A 17,633-nucleotide genomic window follows, 5' to 3' on the forward strand; every position below is an offset into this window, starting at 1 on the left:
CATGGAGTAAAATAAATAAGATAAAGAAAATACTTGGTATCCAAGTCCAAAACTCTATGAACTCCAGTGACGTTATTTCCACAATGAAGTCTTTAGAGCTTGTTACAAAAAAAAAGCCTCACACTGACTTCTATTTTTGCTATACTGTGAGAAACGTCTTTCAGTCTATTGTGCGATGATATTATAAGGTTATATTGTGTGCTCTAAAGGCACAAACACCACGGTCTAATGTGAAAACCTTTGAGGAGAATAAATCAAGAACATTGCTTTATTACAAAGTACATTGAGTAACTCACTATCTTCTCCAAAAACCACAAGCTTCAGTCAATCCAATTACTTTCCATATTAGTCAAACCCAAATGTGGAAGTTAGCTATCTAAAGAATAGTTTATTTTAAAGTATTATAACTTGATATGGCATTACTCATGACTAGTGACGTCGGCCGACATGGTGATGTGCGAGATTTTGCACTGGATCCTCAATCAAGATGGCGGCGGCTGGCTCTTCTCGCTCAAATGTTTTTTTACACTTAGGCCTCTTTCACACGAGCGAGTTTTCCGCGCGGGTGTAATGCGTGACGTGAACCCACAGCACCCGCAATGAATCCTCACCCATTCATTTCAATGGGTCTGTGTACATGAGCTTTTTTTTTTTCACGCATCAGTTCTGCGTTGCGTGAAAAACGCAGCATGTTCCATATTCTGCGTTTTTCATGCAGCCCTTGCCCCATAGGCTTCAGTGAAAAACGCATTGCATCCGGAAGCAAGTGCGGATGCAATGCGTTTTTCACTGATGGTTGCTAGGAGATGTTTCTTGTAAACCTTCAGTTTTTTATCACGCGTGTGAAAAACGCATCAAAACGCATTGCACTTAAAAAAAACTGAACAACTGAAAGCAATTGCAGACACAACTGAACGCACCCTGAATGCATCCAGACCTAATCCGTCACGCTCGTGTGAAAGGGACCTTACTGTACCTCCTAAAATTTGCTATCATTAACATACAGCCACTCATGGATTCATTTAAATTAGTCTGTATCAATTCTTTTGTAATGGTTTTGTAAGTTCATAAAACACTATTTGCTCAATAAATTTACTGGATTTCTCAAAGATAACACAAGGGGAGGAACTTATCATGTGGGTAACATCTGAAGTCAGTTTGGTTGAATCTGTGTTGGCATACTTTGCGGCAAATGTATAATATATTGCAATTTTTTTCTTAAACTTAACACATCTTTAAACCTACAGTAACACTTTTGTCTAGAAATGATACTCCACCCCATATTGAAGTAAACCTGCAACTTTTTTGTTTGCTTTTTAAGTCACAGTGATAAATCCAGAGTGAAATTGTTTCACATAGCTCACCACTTTCAATTTTAAGAACTAGAGCTGTGTAAAAATGCAAAAGGTTGCAAATTCTTGCACAAATAAGCATAAAAATATGTTTTACTTTTTTAAAGCCAGAATTCAGGAATGAAGGACTTGATCAATTCCCCCCATTCAGCCTAGAAGTCTTGGCAATGTGCACAATGGGATTACTTGTTATTATTTCATTTAAAGGACCATTAATTCCATAGCTCTGCACGTTCGAAAAAGGGTTTAACCTCTTCACAACCCTAAACATACTAGAAGAACATCATGGCTGCAAGTGACTTGTGGACCTTTGACCATAACTAGTACGTTATGCTGATCGGGCAGGCACCAGAGCTGTGCGCGCCCGATCAGTGCAGGGGCTCGGCTGTCACTGAAAGCCGGGCCCCTTCCATATCCGCCGGCATCGCTGTAAAAAGTCAATGCCGGTGGAATGACCCCTTATATGCCGTGATCAATGCTGAATGTGGGTTATATACGAGGATCTCAGAAGGAGGGGGCTCCCTATGCCTCTCTATCTGCCCCACGTGCTGTTGTGGCAGGGGGCCGACGGCTGCCATGGCAACCCCAGGTCTTGTAAAGGTCTCAGGATCTGCCATGCCAGGCTGGCTTTCAGTGCAGTACAGTACAGCATGTATTGTACTACATTGAAACAGGGATCAAACAGTGAAATGTTGAAGTCCCTCAACTAGAAAAAAAATAAAAAGTGAAAAAACTGTAAAAAGTTTAATAAAATGTAATAAAAATAAAACTTTACAGTAAAAAAATTTTCCCTTTCCCTTCATCAAGCGATTTTTAATGAAAAAATGTAAAATGTAATAAAAACAGGCATAATAGATACCATCACATCCATAATGAGTGGCTGTATAAAAAATACCACACGACCTACCCCCTTAGGCCTCTTGCACATGACCATATGGCTTTTTCTGTATTTTGCGGTCCATTTTTAACGTTGTTCAGTTTTTTGTTTCCGTTGTGTTTCCGTTTCCGTTGTGTTTCCGTTCTGTAGTTCTGCAAAAAATCTCCATATGGTTTTCGTATGCGATCCGTTGTTTGCGGATCGCAAACAGAAACATAAAGCTTTGAATCATTAATGTAATCTACAGTAATGTGCTTTAACAGTATACACATGGGCAAAGTGGGCAAGGATCTGCAAAAAACGGATGACATAAGGATGTGTTCCGTATGCATTCCGTAATTTTTGCGGACCCATTCACTTGAATGGAGCTACAGATTGTTATTTGAGGGCAATAATAGGACAAGTTATATCTTTTACCGGAACGGATATACGGAAATATGGAAACGGAATGCATATGGATTACATTCATATTATTTTTTGCGAAACCATTGGAATTAATGGTTCCGCATTCGAACCGCAAACAGAATCTGCAAAAACAGAACGGAAACAGAAAAAAAAAAACGTTTGTGTGCAAGAGGCCTTAAGTGTGCTCCATAAAAAAAAAAAAACTGAGCCAAAATAGCCATTTTTGGTTACCGTGCCCCAAAAAAGTTTAATATTGAAAAATCTAAAAATCTTATGTACCCATAAGAGGTGTATTGTCTGTGTCCTCTGTTTTCCCGCAGCCACGCTCCAGTTATGCCCATGAGCTGCTTTGGGTGCCACCCTGCTGTGAACATGGTTCCTCCTCCTCATCCTCCAGAACTATGCCCTGGCTGGACAGTTGTGTACCTGGCCTCTGTTGGTGCAGGTACCCACCCTCCAAACCACTTGTGAATGACTGGCCTGATAACTGTGGAAATGATCCCTCTTCCTCCTCCTCTTCCTCCTGTGCTACATCCTCTTCCATCATCGCCAGAAGTGTTTTTTCAAGGAGACATAGAAGTGGGATAGTAGCGCTGGGGACGGCGTCATCGGCACTGGCCATGTTGATGGAGTACTCGAAACAGCGCACGTTTCTTCCAACACGTTCCTCATGGAGGCCCCCTCGTTTGTGGTAAAGTGGTGCTGTTCCACAGAGCGACTCACCCGTGCGTGCTGCATCTTAAACTCCACTATCGCCTGCTGCTGCTTGCACTGTCTCTCCAGCATGTGCAAGGTGGAGTTACACCTTGTGGGTACGTCCCAGATGAGGTGGTGAGCGGGAAGGCTGAAGTTACGCTGAAGCGCAGACAGGCGAGCAGCAGCAGGGTGAGAATTTCAAAAGCGCGCACAGATGGCCCGCACTTTCTGAAGCAGCTCTGACATATTGGGGTAAATTTTCAGGAACCTCTGCACCACCAAATTCAGCAGATGCGCCAGGTAAGGGATATGCGTCAAACCGGCTAGGCCCAGAGCTGCTACGAAATTTTGCCCGTTATCGCACACCACCAGGCTGGGCTTGAGGCTTAGTGTCACCAACCACTGGTGTAACTATAGGGGTCACAGCGGTCACAGTGGTACTGTACTTTTCTCGTTATAAGATGCAGTGCATCTTATAAAGGGAATACTAGCGAACACTTCCATAATGAAAGCGCTCACTAGTCAGCAGAAGGAGGGGGAGAGAAGCGCTGTGAGCACTGTACAGTACTTACCACTCCTCCTGCTCGCTCTTCTCAGGGCCTGCTCTGCAGTGTCCTGGCTGCCTGCAGCATCAGGACGTACAGAACGCACTCTGACCTGACTCTGCAGGAGGTCAGGTGACTGCAGCGCAGGCCCTGAGAAGAGAAGACAGCCAGGACAAGGAGAGTGGCGGCAGGAGAGGTAAATTACTTTATTATTTTACAGTCTGGGTATATTTCACCCACCGAACTAACAGATGGATTAACTATATTTATTTCCCTGTCAGGTATGCAGTGTAGGTGTGCCTCACAACAAGAATAGGAATATGTCACACACCAATCTAACAGACAGATTAACTATATTAATTTCCCTGTCACGTATGCAATGCAGGTGTACCTCACACAAAAAATGGGAATATGTCACCCACTGAACTAACAGATGAATTAACTATATTTATTTCCCTGTCAGGTATGCAATGCATGTGCACCTCACACAAAAATTGGGTATATGTCACCCACCAATATAACAGATGGATTAACTATATTAATTTCCCTGTATAAGTTTCTTGAGATTGGAGAAAATGGTTGGCACGGCAGAACATTAGAATAGCTTTATATGCAGATAGAGTGCTCCAATATATTTGCGCTTGCGATTTTTCGGCAATTAATGATGTGCACAGCGAGAATCGTGGGGAGCATCCCACGTTGTCCTCCACATGAGTACAGGGAAGGCAGGGATGGCATTTTGGGAGAAATAATTCCAGCTAGGAATCTTCCAACGAGACTGAGCGCACACCATTAGCCTAAAAGCAGCAGACACAACTAAATTGTACGATAGGAGCTGCACAGCCAGAAACTTGGCCAGGTGGGAATTGAGCTTGCGCACCATCGCATATCTGGGCACGTAGAGTTGTTTCGTGGCCATGCACTTCGTTATCGATGACTGACGATGTAGAGGAGAACGAGGAGTCTGAGCGGGAAAAGCAGAAAGGGATGATGACGCTTTGACACCTTACTGCTTGTGGATGCGGCCTGGCTGAAGCAAGCTGGACCGAGAGCTGAAATCCTGCTGCTCTGGGTGGCTGCCACCCCAGTTTACTCTCGGGATGGGGTGATGTCAATTCATGTGGTTTAATAGAGCTGTGGTGCCTACATTTGTGTTTGCCTGCCCATGTCTTATTTTGCTCTTGTACTGCTTTCACAAGGCAATGCTTTTGTCTTTTAGCACAGCACCCCGATCCGGCTCCCAGGTCCTGTCCAACACACAATGGTCATCACTAGTGATGAGTGGCAGGGGCTATATTCGAATTTGCGATATTTCACGAATATTTAGTAGAATATTCGTCATATATTCACGAATTTCGATAATTCGAGATTATTTTATTGAATGCGATAAATCGGCAATGTAAAAATCGCGAAATGCGAATTCGTAACGCGAAATACAGGAGTGGGTCATTTTGTCTAAATTTTTCAAGCTGGTATAAGTTCCCTGAGACTGTAGAAAATGGTTGGCACGGCAGAAGATTAGAATAGCTTTATATGCAGATACAGTCAAGTGCTCCAATATATTTGTAATTGCGCTAATCGGCAGTGATTAGAATATTTTATTGCACTACGTTCAACTTCACATTTCAGCAGGTCTGACTGGTGCTTGGTGCACTAAGTATTGTTGTAAACTTGACATTGCTTTCTGCTCATTGGCCCACAAGCAAGAAGCAGAGAGGAATCATGTGTTCAGATGGAATAAAATGCTGAATATTCGATATAACGAATATATAGCACTATATTCTAAATATTTGCAAATTCTCGAAGTGGCGATATTCGCGCTAAAAAATTGCTATTCGAAAATTCGTGCTCAACACTAGTCATCACCTGCCGTTCGCTCTTTTTTGGGGGAGAGGCAGGTACGATCTCTCCTTGGGGAGAGGGAGCCTTAATCGGTATGAGGAGACTTATAGGCCATGCTCCTCTGAAATTCTGAGAAGAAAGGGATGCAAATGACCCAGATGTGAGGCTATAAGTCAATGTTCGACTGTTTAAATAGGCATTGAGACATGACTCAGATATTAAATAAGCCAGCACCTCATCCGCAGACAGCTGTTTTGGGATGATTGCCCGTTTCAGTGCAGAGCACAAAGTTCCTTTTGCTTCTATCAGACTATGGGATATCATGGTGGGTTCTTTGTCCCCCCCTCCCCTGCTTTTCCCCGAGTGCCACTGTCGCTGGTCCCAACTCCAATAGCGCGCTACAGGGGCCACTACTACTACTACTACCACAAACACGGCTATGCTGGGGTCTGTAGCCTCTTCCTCCACCTTCTCCTCAGGGCAGTACAACTGATGACTGCTCTCACACAAGTCATCAACAGGGAGAATCTCTTGATTATCTACTGTAGGACGTGGTGGGGTTTTCTTGCTGCTTAGCAAAAAGGAAGGTGCCCCAGTGAAGACTGGAAGGACTCCACTGAAAGTCTTCTTCGGAGCTGCAAAGAGGAGGAGCAGGAGAAATGCTGTGACCCCTGGCTCTACAGCATGGTATCAGACTCTGAAGTCACCTCCACGTCATCCTGCTGCGACTGAGAGAAGTGAGCATTGCAATCCACTATCTCATCCTCTTTCTCCTCAACTATAATGTTGCACCTTTACAAAGCCAGCAGAGACAACTGCCTGAACATTTTTGGGCCTCTCAGACAATGTTGTGCACTACCCTGTGTATTGGAGTAGTAAACACGTATATATATCAGTCCCCAATAAATAAATAAATCCCTAGAAATGTGTTTGTGAACACAGAAATAAAGGGAAACTGATTTAGGCCTAAATTCGTTAACCCTCTCACATCCTTTTGTGTGATGGCCTGTGTATTGATGTTGGTCACCTATATGCTGGTTTAATTAAATAGAAAAAGTCCCCAAAAACATGTTAACTTCCAACCATGCGGAAATAAATTTCATGGAAACGGTTAGTTGAGGCCAAACGCTCAATTTCTTATTAATACACACAGGTAGATTGCTGCTATACCTTGTGTCTTGTAGTAATCACATATATTTGCTTGTTTACTTACAATACCAAAAGAAAAAATTACATCCCAACCGTGTAAAAACTGAAAATACATAAATGGACGACATTGAGGTGTGATGCTCAATTTCTACTTAAACCCAGGAAGATTGCTGCCACAATATGGTATTGCTGCAGTAATCATGTATATATTTCGCATATATTTCAGGACAGGAAAGGTGGACCAGGGAGTACCAGTGCAGGGTACCAGAGGTACAGTCATAGTCAGCAGGCCGAGTAATAACCAGGAGCGACAGTGCAGGACTGAAGGATGAGGCAGAGGCAAAGCCAAATAAGCAAAAGCTCAGGGCAGGTGCCACAGGTAAAGGTAAGGGTATCCAGGTCAGCAACAGGAGAGTCGAGGCAAAGCAGGCAAGGATCAAACAGGTAGCGCAGTCAGGTATACAGGAACACAAGCACAGATAACAGCAACTTTTGCCGGACACAAGGAACTTTGACACGCAAGCACCTGGGAAGGGGGCTGGACCACTAAAATAGGTTCAGGATGAGTGGGATTGGTTGCAAAGGTGACAGGAAATGATGCGCCGGCCCTTACCGAGGTGGTACAGGAAGCAGGCTAGAAGACATACTGTCACAAGGAAAACAAATACGTCCCACGGCGCGAAATACCGTCAACCAGTCACCAGGATCAAGAAGGAATCTTTTATTGCAGCGATACAACGCGTTTCGGGGAATCACTCCCCTTCATCAGGTACAAAGGAGCTGCACAAGTTTAACAGCAGAAAAATACACACATTTATACATACAAAAGTACCGCCTATAGGGAGGTAACAAGGTCAGGGGGAGGTGTTGCCTGAATGGATGTCTGGCAAATACACTGCTCAAAAAAATAAGGGAACACTTAAACAACACAATGTAACTCCAAGTCAATCACACTTCTGTGAAATCAACACTGAGGAAGCAACACTGAGTGACAATCAATTTCACATGCTGTTGTGCAAATGGGATAGACAACAGGTGGAAATTATAGGCAATTAGCAAGACACCCCCAATAAAGGAGTGGTTCACTTCTCAGTTCCTATGCTTCCTGGCTGATGTTTTGGTCACTTCTGAATGCTGCCGGTGCTTTCACTCTAGTGGTAGCATGAGACGGAGTCTACAACCCACACAAGTGGCTCAGGTAGTGCAGCTTATCCAAGATGGCACATCAATGCGAGCTGTGGCAAGAAGGTTTGCTGTGTCTGTCAGCGTAGTGTCCAGAGCATGGAGGCGCTACCAGGAGACAGGCCAGTACATCAGGAGACGTGGAGGAGGCCGTAGGAGGGCAGCAACCCAGCAGCAGGACCGCTACCTCTGCCTTTGTGCAAGGAGGAACAGGAGGAGCACTGCCAGAGCCCTGCAAAATGACCTCCAGCAGGCCACAAATGTGCATGTGTCTGCTCAAACGGTCAGAAACAGACTCCATGAGGGTGATATGAGGGCCCGACGTCCACAGGTGGGGGTTGTGCTTACAGCCCAACACCGTGCAGGACGTTTGGCATTTGCCAGAAAACACCAGGATTGGCAAATTCGCCACTGGCGCCCTGTGCTCTTCACAGATGAAAGCAGGTTCACACTGAGCACATGTGACAGACGTGACAGAGTCTGGAGACGCCGTGAAGAACATTCTGCTGCCTGCAACATCCTCCAGCATGACCGGTTTGGCATTGGGTCAGTAATGGTGTGGGGTGGCATTTCTTTGGAGGGCCGCACAGCCCTCCATGTGCTCGCCAGAGGTAGCCTGACTGCCATTAGGTACCAAGATGAGATCCTCAGACCCCTTGTGAGACCATATGCTGGGGCGGTTGGCCCTGGGTTCCTCCTAATGCAAGACAATGCTAGACCTCATGTGGCTGGAGTGTGTCAGCAGTTCCTGCAAGACGAAGGCATTGATGCTATGGACTGGCCCGTCCGTTCCCCAGACCTGAATCCAATTGAGCACATCTGGGACATCACGTCTCGCTCTATCCACCAACGTCACGTTGCACCACAGACTGTCCAGGAGTTGGCAGATGCTTTAGTTCAGGTATGGGAGGAGATTCCTCAGGAGACCGTCCGCCACCTCATCAGGAGCATGCACAGGCGTTGTAGGGAGGTCATACAGGCACGTGGAGGCCACACACACTACTGAGCCTCATTTTGACTTGTTTTAAGGACATTACATCAAAGTTGGATCAGCCTGTAGTGTGTTTTTCCACTTTAATTTTGAGGGTGACTCCAAATCCAGACCTCCATGGGTTAAAACATTTGATTTCCATTTTTTTATTTTGTGTGATTTTGTTGTCAGCACATTCAACTATGTAAAGAAGTATTTCAGAAGAACATTTAATTAATTCAGATCTAGGATGTGTTATTTTTGTGTTCCCCTTATTTTTTTGAGCAGTGTATAATGTGCAAGTCCTTAAAACGAACTGCCGATATACACAGCCTGATTATGCTTGTGCAATAAAGGATCAAAAATCACACTGATAATGCTTATTTAATAGAGACCTCACAGTCACATGACGTAGCGGCGCCCATAAAGAGGCCGGCCCTAGGGTGGAAAGCAATTAGAGGCGCATCAAGATGCGCATCTGATCCGCCCATGATCGCGCATATTGATGATGTGATCCTCTGAGTGTTCCGGACCCGCATCACGTGATCGGGGCCGGGTCACGTGGAGGCCGTTACCTAGTTACAGAGACGCTTCAACGGCGAAGGAGCCGTCTGCTGTATGAAAGCAAGTTGCGCAACCCTCTCTAGTTGTGCACCTCTCAATCTTCCCCCACGTCCTTTTCCCCTATCAATGACACTAGCCAATCCATAGTTCACAAGTCACCATCCTCACCTCCTATTACTATCGATTTGGAGTTGGATTCAATTATTACGCTCCATGATTTTTCCCCCACTCAGACCTCCATTCACATGTCACTGAATCACCCTAATTTTGGTGTCAGCCCCCGACTCACAGAGACGCTCAACACGACGTCTCTGGTAGGTCAGAGTTCTTTTTTATCCCTTCTAACGGTTCTTACACCCACTACGATATACCCAATAATGAAAAGCCCCAATACGGTAACAATCACAATTTTTTTTCATCCTCTGGGGAAGAGATCAGTAAAAAGAAAAAACTTAGAAGAGGATGTAGGGGAGGCAAAAGTAAAAAGAAGAATTTAACGAAAGATAAATCAGATGATCATGAAATCAAAATCTTCAACCTATCCTCCTATTTATTAAATGCGGAGGAAACATCACTCCTAGCAAGGGGTCTTTCATTTTGCCCAACCTCAGGTATAAAGGGTTTTGATTTATTTTTAGATCTACATAATTTTGTCCGGAAACTGACATTAAAAAGACATTTTAGCCTACTAGACAATTTGAGTAAACCAATTATTGAACAGACTATTGAAGCCCCATCTACCTCGGCAACAATACAATATGTCTCTGTCACGGAACCATGAACCAGACGTACAACAAGAGATAAGTGAAAATAAGAAGGCTTTATTGAAAATAAAGCTGTAAAGCAAAAGTCCAAACGGATGGTGAAACCGAGCAGAGTCTTTGCGAAGCCAGAGGTCAGGAACCAGAAGGGTAGTCAGACGAAGCCAGGATCAGGAACCATCAGGGTAGTCAGACGAAGCCAGGATCAGGAACCAGCAGGGTAGTCAGACGAAGCCAGGATCAGGAACCAGCAGGGTAGTCAGACGAAGCCAGGATCAGGAACCAGAAGGGTAGTCAGACGAAGCCAGGATCAGGAACCAGAAGCAGCAGCAGTCTTAGAAGCATGTGAACACAAGAGGACCAAGCAAGGAACTGAAGCCACAGACCTCCTATATATATGAGCTAGGCATCCAGCTCCTCCCAGGGGAAGGAGGAGCTGCAGGGTGGAAGGCTACAAGAAACCCAGAAACCAAGATGGCCGCCAGCACATGTCAAACGAAGGAGAGCAGCAAGCAGGTAAGACCATGACAGTACCTCCCCCTCAAGGGCCCCTCCTCCGCGGAGCACAAAACGGTTTCTGAGGGAAGCGTGCGTGGAAGGCTCGGAGCAAGGCAGGAGCATGGACATCTGCGGAGGGAACCCAGGAACGCTCCTCTGGACCATAACCACGCCAATGGACCAAAAACTGCAACCGACCGCGGACCAGGCGTGAGTCCAGGATATTGCTCACCTCATATTCCTCACGATTGCCCACTTGGACCGGACGAGGCCGAGGAACCGAGGAAGTGAAACGATTACACACCAGTGGCTTCAACAGGGAGACATGAAACACGTTGGAGATCCGCATGCCAGGAGGAAGCGCAAGGGCATAGGCTACCGGGTTTACCCTGCGAAGCACTCGGAAGGGACCAACAAAGCGAGGCGCCAGCTTGGGAGTGGGCACTCGAAGGTTGAGGTTGCGGGTGGACAACCATACACGGTCTCCGACCTGGTAGGAAGGAGCATGCGCTCGTCTGCGATCAGCCTGGAGTCTCTGGCGCTGCGCAGAGACCTCAAGGGACTTCTGGATCTGTACCCAAGAAGCACGTAGGACGGAAAGGTGATCCTCCACAGCCGGAATATCCTGGGGAGAGAATACCTCCGGTAACACGGCAGGTTGGAACCCATAATTGGCCATGAAGGGAGACGTCCCAGAGGAAGAGTTCACCGCCGTGTTCCTGGCAAACTCAGCCCAAGGCAGGAGGTCTACCCAATTGTCTTGGTGATCGGAGACATAGCAACGAAGGAATTGCTCCAAGGCCTGATTGGATCGTTCTGCTGCCCCATTGGACTGAGGGTGGTAGGCCGAGGAGAAGGAGAGATGAATCCCCAACTGGGAGCAAAAGGCGCGCCAGAACCTGGACACAAACTGACTCCCCCGATCCGACACAATCTCCTTAGGCAAACCGTGCAACCGGAAGACCTCCCTGGCAAAAATCGTGGCCAACTCTTGTGCAGAGGGTAACTTCTTGAGAGGAACACAGTGGCACATTTTGGAAAACCGATCCACAATCATGAGAATGACCGTATGGCCTCGGGATGCAGGGAGGTCCACAATGAAATCCATCCCCAGGTGTGACCATGGACGCTCCCCGGTGGCTATGGGTTGCAGAAGGCCCAACGGAAGGTGCCGAGGGGACTTACTCTGGGCACAAACGGAGCATGCCGCTACATATGCGGCGATGTCGGAACGTAGGGAAGGCCACCAGAACAGACGTGAAACAGCCCAGGACAGCTGATTCTTTCCAGGATGCCCCGCGGTCTTGGAGTTATGGTAGGTTCGCAACAACCGAGTGCGCAACTCCTCAGGCACAAAACATCTGCCGTTGGGTCTCCCAGAGGGAGCACCAGATTGAGCCGCCAAAATCTGCTCACCCAGGGGAGAGGTCAGGCTGGTGCGAATGGCGGCCAGGATCTGATTCGGAGGTATGACCGAAGTCGGAATCGACTCCTCCCTGGACAGCTCGGAGTACTGCCGTGATAAGGCATCCGCCCTGATGTTCTTGGAACCGGGTAGGTAGGAGACCACGTAATTAAAACGTGACAAGAACAGAGCCCATCTGGCCTGACGTGGTGTCAATCTCTTGGCCTCAGAAAGGTAGGTCAGATTCTTGTGGTCCGTCAGGATGAGAACCGGAACCACCGAACCCTCGAGCAAGTGCCTCCATTCTTTAAGGGCCTGCACGATGGCCAATAACTCCCTGTCACCAATCTGATAGTTGCACTCCGCGGAAGACAGTTTCCGGGAGTAAAACCCACAAGGAAGCAGAGGACCCTCTGGTGTTCTACGCTGAGACAGAAGGGCGCCTACTCCCGTCTCAGACGCGTCCACCTCGAGGACAAAGGGCAACCCAGGGTTGGGATGCGACAGAATCGGAGCCGACACAAAGGCGGACTTTAGGGCCTCAAAAGCTCGGATGGCCTCGAGCGGCCAGACCTGGGAATTACTGCCCTTCCTGGTCAGATCCGTGAGAGGCTTGGCCAGCATGGAAAAGTCCCTGATGAACTTCCGATAATAATTGGCGAAGCCCAAAAAGCGCTGCAGGGAACGAAGACCACTGGGCTGGGGCCACTGTAAGACAGCCGAAACCTTCTCAGGATCCATGGAGAACCCCTCAGCGGAAATGATGTAACCTAAGAAGGTTACCTGGGATCGGTGAAATTCGCATTTCTCAAGCTTACCGAACAGCTTGTTCTCTCGTAACCGTTGCAACACTCGTCTGACATCCAGAATGTGGGCCTCCATGGATTCAGAATATACCAAGATGTCATCCAAATAGACTACCACACACTGCTGCAACAGGTCACGGAAAACATCGTTGATGAATTCCTGAAAGACTGCGGGCGCATTGCACAACCCAAAGGGCATAACCAAGGATTCGTAATGACCGGTCCTGGTGTTAAACGCGGTCTTCCACTCATCGCCCGCCTTGATCCTTACCAGGTTATATGCCGCCCTCAGGTCGAGTTTGGTAAAGACCGTGGCCCCTTTAAGGCGATCGAACAGCTCGGAAATCAAGGGTATCGGGTAAGCGTTCTTGATCGTGATGCGATTGAGACCCCTGTAATCGATGCAAGGCCTCAACTCACCGCCCTTCTTTTTCACAAAGAAAAATCCAGCCCCTGCCGGGGACGAAGATTTGCGAATGTGTCCGCGTGAAAGCGCCTCCCTCACGTACTCCTCCATGGCCTCATTCTCCGCTACCGACAGTGGATAGACTTTGCCACGAGGAGGAACGGCACCAGATTGTAACTCTATGGCACAATCATATGGGCGGTGCGGAGGTAGGGCAACCGCGCGCACCTTATCGAATACATCCCGGTACTCCTCATATTCAGGAGGCAACAGAGAGTCCGAGGAAGTACACAGCAACTTGACAGACCCATGGATGCAACTAGCCCCACACTGCGGTGACCACGAGAGGATCTCGACCGATCTCCAATCGAAAGTCGGATTATGCTTCTGGAGCCAGGGGTACCCCAAGACCACCGAGTAGTGTGGAGACGAAATAACCTGGAGGCAGACCGACTCTCTGTGAACGGCACCAATGGCTATCCCCACTGGAAGGGTCTCATGAGTCACGTGTGGCGGCAGAAGGGGTCTGCCGTCTATCGCCTCAAGAGCCAGTGGGGAACCTCGAGCCTGCAGAGGAATGGAATTGGCGGCAGCGAACACACTATCAATGAACAAACCACCAGCACCAGAGTCCACCAACGCCTGGGTCGTCACCGAGCCCCCGACCCAGGAGAGGACAACATTGATCAGTGGTTTGTCAACACGGGAAACCGGGGACGAGGAGACTCCACCCAAGATCTGCCCCCGACAGGATCTCAGGGTACGAGCGTCTCCCGGACGGTTCGGACATGCCAACCGAAAATGCCCACCGAGACCACAGTACATGCATCGGCCCTCACGTCTCCGGAGTGCCCTCTCCCCCTCGGACAGGCGAGCAAACCCCAGCTGCATGGGTTCACCCCCAGACAAGTCATCCCCAGGAGGCGTGGGAGGAGAGGGAGGCACGGGTGGGACAGCAAACGTAGGCACCAATCTGTTAGAAGACCTCCGCAGGTTCTCCTTAAAGGAAGGTCTCTCCCTGAGTCTGGTGTCAATCAAAATCAGGAAAGAAATAAGAGACTCGAGCTCAACTGGTAGGTCCTTAGCTGCAACCTCATCCTTCAAGGCATCCGAGAGACCATGAGAGAAAGCAGCGACCAGAGCCTCATTATTCCAGCCCACCTCTGCTGCCAGGGTACGAAACTCAATGGCGTATTCAGCTACGGATCGTGAACCCTGTCTGATGGACATAAGGAGCTTCGCAGCAGAGGCAGCACGAGCCGGCACATCGAATACCTTCCGAAGAGAAGCAACAAAACCGGAAAACTCGGCAACCACCGGATTGTTGTTCTCCCATAAAGGGCTGGCCCAGGCCAAGGCCTTGTCCGAGAGCAGCGAGATCAAGAAGCCCACCTTTGATCTCTCAGTAGGAAAGGCATGTGGCAGCAACTCGAAATAAATGCCCACCTGGTTAAGGAAACCTCGGCACTGAGTTGGCTCTCCCCCAAAGCGCTGTGGAAGAGGGGCAGAACCGGTCATACCCCGAAACACCGCAGGCGCAACAACAGGTGTCGGGGTAGACTCTGGCGCAACAACCGGAGCGGCAGTAGGAGCGAGCCCAGGAGCGACAACCGACCCATCGGCAACGGGAGCGAAATGAGCCGTGCGTTCAAGCAGGGTTTGCAACGCCACAGCGAACCGACCCAACAGGTGATCCTGCTGATCAAGTCTGGCAACCAGCGTGGGTAGCGAGGATGGCCCTGTACCGTCAGAATTCATGGCTTGGTCCTAATGTCACGGAACCATGAACCAGACGTACAACAAGAGATAAGTGAAAATAAGAAGGCTTTATTGAAAATAAAGCTGTAAAGCAAAAGTCCAAACGGATGGTGAAACCGAGCAGAGTCTTTGCGAAGCCAGAGGTCAGGAACCAGAAGGGTAGTCAGACGAAGCCAGGATCAGGAACCAGCAGGGTAGTCAGACGAATCCAGGATCAGGAACCAGCAGGGTAGTCAGACGAAGCCAGGATCAGGAACCAGCAGGGTAGTCAGACGAAGCCAGGATCAGGAACCAGAAGGGTAGTCAGACGAAGCCAGGATCAGGAACCAGAAGCAGCAGCAGTCTTAGAAGCATGTGAACACAAGAGGACCAAGCAAGGAACTGAAGCCACAGACCTCCTATATATATGAGCTAGGCATCCAGCTCCTCCCAGGGGAAGGAGGAGCTGCAGGGTGGAAGGCTACAAGAAACCCAGAAACCAAGATGGCCGCCAGCACATGTCAAACGAAGGAGAGCAGCAAGCAGGTAAGACCATGACAGTCTCCACTAGTCTCAAACCCCCTTCAACTTTTTACCCGACCCATCATAAGGGGAAATTTATAGACACTTTTTATAATTTGGTGATGGATGACTTTCGATCCATCCATCAGAAACCCATTCTGAATCGTAATCTCAATCCCAAAGAATCTAAGGCAGTAAAAAGCCTACACGAAAATACCTCAATTGTCATCCGTAACGCCGATAAAGGTGGAGGCGTGGTCATCCAAAATAGAGATGACTACGTTAAAGAAGCTCTCCACATCTTATCGGATACCGACTACTATCTTCCTCTGGAAAAGGACCCTTCAGGGGCACATAGGGTCGCATTGAGATCTTTGATCGATTCAGCAAAACATATACTCAGCAAAAAAGAACAAGAATATATTCTTAAAACAGATTCAGTTATGGCACTTTTTTACCATCTACCCAAAATCCATAAGGATATTCAAAATCCTCCCGGCCGCCCCATCATATCCGGGATATCCTCATTGACCTGCAATTTGTCTCACTATGTGGACATCTTGTTACAAAAATATGTTATCCAACTACCTTCATATTTGAAAGATTCCACCTCTTTAATAAAATCATTAAAAGGAATCACATGGAAGGACACATATTCATGGATAGCCGTTGATGTTGCAGCCCTATATTCTAATATCAATCATGAATTGGGGATTAAGTGTATTGATCTCTTTCTTGACAAAGATCCTTTAGTACCTGATGACCAGAAGTCGTTTATATTAGAATCTATTAAATTTATCTTGACACACAATACATTTTGTTTTGGTGAACAACTATACCTCCAGTGCAGAGGTACCGCAATGGGTACGCGGTTCGCGCCCAGTTTTGCGAACCTCTTCATGGGAGCATTTGAAGACCAATACATCCATAAGTCCACCCAGTGGTCAGATAATATTGTCTTATACCAACGTTATATAGACGACTTGTTCTTTATATGGGATGGAGATTTTGATTCTATTGAGAATTTTATCCAACATCTGAATTCTTCCAATTGGGGTATAACTCTGTCTGGGACATATGATCGTTCAAGAATTGAATTTTTGGATCTTGAAATGAATGCAAATGGTGATGAAATTGAAACTCGTACGTATTTCAAAAAGGTTGACTGTAACAGTTATCTTGAATATTCTAGTCTCCACTTCAAAAAGTGGAAGACAAATATCCCTTTTGGCCAGTTTAAGAGACTAAGAAGGAATTGTTCTCTGACTAGGGATTTTATCTTACAAAGTGAGATAATTCGTAAGAGATTCCAGAAGAAAGGTTATCCTCATGGAGTCATTGAGGCGGCTTATAACAGAGCCAAGGCCCTCATGCAGGAAAACTGTTTATCAGCCAGCCAAAAACATCAGACACATGATGAATATCAGCAAAACAATAAATGGAGTGCTAATTTCATCACCACCTACAGTAGCAATCATAAGGATGTGAGAAATATCCTTTTCAAACATTGGCATATTATTAAAAAAGATCCATACATAGGCAAGTCTTTACCAAGCCATCCGCCCTTGACCTTTAGGAGAGCAAAAATCCTCAAAAATCTCTTGGCACCCAGTAAATTACGTGAACTACACCACAATAAAGTAGCTGGGTCAACTGTCAGTTCCCTCCTGCCATCCAGATCAGTGGGTAGCTCAAAATGTAGACAACCCAAATGCTTGTGTTGCCTCTCCATATGTAATTCCACTTATTTTCGTAATAACACCACTGGCGAAATTTTTAACATTAAACAACCAATGGACTGTGGGTCAAACAACGTGATCTACATACTTGAATGCCAGTGTGGATTACAATATGTGGGACGCACCACACAAACATTGCGTAATAGGTTGAACAAGCATCGCTCAAACACTAAGAAG

The sequence above is a fragment of the Bufo bufo genome, chromosome 5 (genome assembly GCF_905171765.1).
Source record: "Bufo bufo chromosome 5, aBufBuf1.1, whole genome shotgun sequence".
In the NCBI taxonomy this organism is placed as follows: Eukaryota; Metazoa; Chordata; class Amphibia; order Anura; family Bufonidae; genus Bufo; species Bufo bufo.